Raw genomic sequence first — 5501 nt, forward strand, 5'->3', positions numbered from 1 at the left:
ATGTTCTGCTCTTTTTTGGTTACTGCGGCAGGAGGAACCGCAAGCAGCAGAGTCTCCCCGGACACCCTGAAGGAGGCAGTGCGGGAACTCCTGCGCGGGAACCAGCGCAAGCGCCGGAAGTTGTTGCAGACGGTGGAGCTGCAGATCAGCCTGAAGAACTTTAGCCCTCGGAAGGACACGCGCTTCTCGGGCACCATCAGGCTGCAGTCCACTCCCCACCCCAAGCTCTGTATGTGTTTTGGGGCACCAGCAGCACTGTGATAAGGCCAAGGCAGTGGATGTTCCTCACATGGACATTGAGGTGCTGAAGAAACTTATCAAGAGTAAAAAACTAGTCAAGAAGCTGGCCAAGAAGGATGATGCCTTTTTGGCTTCAGAATTTCTTATCATGCAGATCCCACGAGTCCTGGGCCAGGCCCGAATAAGGCTTGGAAGTTCCCTTGCACGCTGACCCACAATGAGAATATGGTGGCCAAAGTGGATGAAGTAAAGTCCATCATCAAATTCCAGATGAAGAAGGTGCTGTGTCTTGCAGTGGCTGTTGGCCACGTGAAGATGACAGATGATGAGCTTGTGTACAACGTCCACTTAGCTGTCAGTTTCCTGGTGTCCTTGCTCAAGAAGAATTGGCAGTACATCCGGACTTTACATATCAAAAGCATCATGGTAAGCCCCAGCGCCTGTGCTAAGGCACAGTTTAATAAACCCTAATGCTACCACTTAAAAAAAAAAAAAAAGTCACATGTTCTACTGACTGAACCAGGTGGGTATCCCTTTTTGGCTTGGGTTTTGAAAGTCCGGGTGTATGTTATATTGCAGGTATTCCTACTCCACTGCTTGACTGAGTCCTTGGAATTAATAAAACGGCTATAGAATTGAGTGGGTGTGTTTTATTTTTTTATTTTATTGTTTTATTTAAGTTTTGGTTAGTTAATATACAGTGCAATATTGGGTTCTGGAGTAGAATTCAATGGTTCATCACTTATGTGGGTGTAAGTGTTTTATAACTTCACTAAAGCTTAACAGTTCATCATTATTCATAGGAGGACATTCCCTCAAAATTCATATTATAAGGTTTGAAAAAACAGTCATCTGTCAAAAGTGAGACTGAATGAAAATAAAATCCATCCACAGGAACATTGAACAAATACACTAATAGCCCACAAACCTTTAATAGAGCTTGATTCTAGAGGGCTTTTCTGTATGTTGTCCAAGATGTAATCTCTGCCATTCATAACTGTTATATGTGAAAGTCATTTCTTCATAAGATGAAACATTGATTAAACATGAGTGTGGGGGCGCCTGGGTGGCACAGCGGTTAAGCATCTGCCTTCGGCTCAGGGCGTGATCCCGGCATTATGGGATCGAGCCCCACATCGGGCTCCTCCGCTATGAGCCTGCTTCTTCCCCTCCCACTCCCCCTGCTTGTGTTCCCTCTCTCGCTGGCTATCTCTATCTCTGTCGAATAAATAAATAAAATCTTTAAAAAAAACATGAGTGTGATGTCTGGTAAGGAAATGAATATATCCAGAATATTCTGAAACACACATTTATATGACATTCTGTACTAGACGATAGGAAAAAATGTGATTAAGTGCTTGCTTTCCCAGAATTTATAATCTAAAAGATAGAGAAATGCTTTAAGTACTAGCTGTTATCTCTGGGGTTTTCTTAAAATACTTTTTCCTATAAATAATAGAAAAAGTATTGATTTAGTTGACAACATAATTTTTTTAATGTCAAATTGCTTGATTTGTTGGTATAATAAAGCACTATTTGAGTTGTCAAATTGAGCTTCCTGGAAATCTGAAGTTACAGAACAAGGGCACTTAAATCTTAGAATGCTAAAAAGGGTTGAAAATAATTTGTTCTTTCCCCCCCACAGAATAGGGACATTCTGTTTTGTTTTGTTTAACTGACCCTTTTTCCCCAATTAGCTTGACAAGAAAATACCCTGAGCCGCAGCTGCAGAGCTCCGAGTAGGTGGGCGTATTCCTTCGTCTTTCCCCGGTCTGAGCCTCGACCCAAGGCCACGCCTCTCTGATGTCTGAAAGTGGAGAAGTGAATGGCAGGATAACACTGAGGCCTCTGAGACCCTCAGGGAACTCCCGCTGAAGACCACTCCCCTACACCCAAGGAGGTGAGGACCTTCTTAACTTCCTAGTCCTGCATAGGAGGGTTCTGTAGGGATGCCCAGTTGGTGGCGCCTGAGAGCTTCCTAGGAGCTGCATGAAACCACAGCTACAAATAGGTGTTTCTCTGTGTTTCTTTCTAGCAAATACACTGGTTTTATATTTTTAATAGTTATAAAAAGTTTCCTCCTTAAATTTAAATTAAAAATGAATATATAACAGTATTAACTATACTGGAATTAAAATTAAATTTAAAAAATAAATTGAAAATGAACATATACAAAGAAAGATATTGAGTAAATAATAGTTCAGATGGTGTATGGTGAGCAGAAAGGTGGAAACACAGGTGAGCGCACAAAATTTATTTGGGGGCGTTTTGAAGATCAAAGTTGAACACTTAGGGAATCTAAAATAGGAATAACTCTTGGGGCACCTGGGTGGCTCAGTCAGTTAAGCGTCTGCCTTCAGCTCAGTCATGATTCCAGGGTCCTGGGATCAAGCCCCGCATCGGCTCCCTGCTCAGCAGAGAGCCTGCTTCTCCTTCTCCCCCTGCCTGCCACTCCCCCTGCTTGTGCTCTTTCTCTTTCTGTCAAATAAATAAATAAAATCTTTTAAAAAATAAAATAGGAATAACTCTTCATTATGCTACTCAAGATAGTTTTTCAGTAAAGTCTTCAGAGGGACAAATAAGCAATGTAGTCTGTGGACAATATACTCTGGCTTTTGGGTTAGGCAGACACGTTTCAGTTGCCATCTCTGCGTAAGTCAACCTTGGGCCCAGGGTCCTCATTTGTAAACCAGGAGTCTTACCTCATAAGATTGGTGTATGAATTAAACAGCAAAGCACATAGAAAGAGAAAGTACATAGGTGATGCTCATTCATTCCTTCTGACTCACTCTCAAATAATGTCAGCTGTTTCTATTTTCTTCATGACTTCCGAACTGGAAGTAGGTCACAATTATTTCCGTTCCTTTTTTTTTTTTTTTTTTTTTTTTTTATTNTGGTAATGTGCTGGCAAAATAGGGAAAAACAGCATGTTGAATTCCCACATTTACTGCAGTACAGAGAAGTTAAAAGTTTGTGTTAGTGGCAAAGTCAGATGTAGATTTTCATCTAGTTAAGCTAACGGGCCTCACTGCTGCTTCTATGCACACAGTAAATGAACTTACACACATATACATTCTTGTAACAGATAATTTTCCTCTCTGCTTTGGTAACTAAAAGCTAAAAGCTGAAATGTTGACCTTTATTTGACCTTTCTAGAGCTTTTCAAATATATTTTTGGTTATTACCTTTGTGTTGTGTTCCTTTTACTATTCTCTATTTTCTCTTTGCCTCAGTGTATCTATTTTTTATTTTATTGTACTACCCTATCCTATTATATGGATCTTTATTAATTGATCTTTATTGTCATTATATCCTTTATTGTTGGTTTCCTTAAATCATTTTTGGAATAAGGTTAAGAATAGTTATATGTGCAAAATAGTGTCATTAATCTACCACTGATAATGTTCTAGGCAAAATTTAAGAGAAAAAGATTGGAGGGAATTTAATATGATCCTGAAACTGGTCATGTCAGACAGTTCCCTGGTGACTTCTAAACTTTAAGCAGTTCATTCTTGCTAAAACACAGTGAACTTAGTTGATGCCACCAATCATTGCTTTTCATCAAAAGCCATTAGAATCTGTTTGACTATTTTTTTTAAATGAGACTCACTTCACTAACTCTACCAGCTTATGTATTCAAATACGTATCGTCTTTCAAATTAGTCTCCTCTAGAGATGATTCTAGTGAATCCATCATAGCTAGAAAAATAATGAGGGAACTTCTCTTTGCAAAAGAGAAGCTAATTTAGAAGCTACAGAAGAAAAATGAACTTTATGATTGCCTCTTCTCTTTAAATAAAACCTACTTTATCTAGCTTAATCAACTGTCTTATATTCATGGGACTCAATTTTTAAGAAATCAAATATTTGGAAGAATATGCCACTTGATTTGAAGGCCATTCACAAAGAAAAAGGAATTTCCAGAAAGATTTGGTATGATGACAGCCTCAGTGGAATAAGTGTTTAGTTAACCAAAGAGACTACTTTGAAGTTGCAAGTTTGGGTATTTGTTTCTCAATGCATCTCAGTAATAAGCACATCCCATACAGCATAATTTACATGTTTCTAGGATGCCAAAATATTTTCAGTATCAGGATTTATTTGAGTTTTGTTTGATTAAAGCATAAAAATAAATTTTTTAAATAAAAATAATAATTTGGGGGTCTTTATAGCAAAGATCTATTTTGACAGGAAAATTGCAGCAATTGAACCTGTAGTGTATAAGGCTGGGACTGCCTAAAATGAAGGGAAAATAATGGAGTACTTACACATGTGTTTTCATATTCTAATTTGAATACTCTACCAAGAGAAACTAAAAATTATGTTTTATAGGTCATTCTCATTCTTATAATAATCTTGTGATTATCTGTATTTAATGTTAAATATTATCTGACATCTTTAGTTCAATTTTTTTTAGCTGTTCACCCACAAAGGCAATAAGGCTGACATAATTAACCCCTTTTAATTCACAAGAGACATGTATTTAGCTATTTGTTATAAGGCTTTTCATGCTAGCATGCTGTTACTGTGACAAGGCTACTTTGAACACACAGTAGGTAAAATAATATCGTCTATTGCACAGCAACCTTGATAGCTGAATGTTAATTTAACCAGTAAAGACAAAGTAATTGTAACAATAAGAACTCCTTTCTTCTGATGAAGTTAAAAATGGAACTCAAATTGTACTTGTATGGCTCATTGGCTTAGTAATCACTGGAAAAATCAAACACAGTGCAAAGCCTATTTGCAAAGCTGCAACTAGTTACTAGAGGTCCTAGTTGAAGATTTCAGTATAGAATCAGTGTAGATATTAGTGGCATACTAGAGTATTTGGCACCTGGAGTGGATTATTTTTAATACCTATCACCTCCATGTGACAAAATTATTTTCAGTGATAATCATGAAAGGAATAAGAATAATGTCCAGAAAAGGAGTTCAGGTCATAAAAATTGTCTTTTATTGACCATATGCATATGGATATTTGGGGAGTTTGTTTTTCTTTCTTTCTTTTTTTTTTTTAACTGGCATAATCATTCCAGTGGGGGGAAAAATAAAATGAAATATTTATTACAGAACAAATAAAAAATACGAATACTTATAAATCACACTGATGCATTTTAAAAGGGCGAATTTATACCTACATAGTGGTCTGTCACAGTAATGGGTAATAGCATTACAGTAACTGATACAATTTTAATAAAATCAAAACGTCTGCAAAAAGTACAATTTAGACAACTAAATCATACTATGTAGCGTTCTAT

At 37.3% G+C, this 5501-nt stretch overlaps 1 pseudogene; it reads left to right on the forward strand.

The window, feature by feature from the left end:
• Positions 1 to 1310, forward strand: LOC100475777 (annotated as a pseudogene).
• Positions 1311 to 5501: the final 4191 nt, after the last annotated feature.

This window comes from Ailuropoda melanoleuca, chromosome 14 (genome assembly GCF_002007445.2).
Source record: "Ailuropoda melanoleuca isolate Jingjing chromosome 14, ASM200744v2, whole genome shotgun sequence".
Classification (NCBI taxonomy): Eukaryota; Metazoa; Chordata; class Mammalia; order Carnivora; family Ursidae; genus Ailuropoda; species Ailuropoda melanoleuca.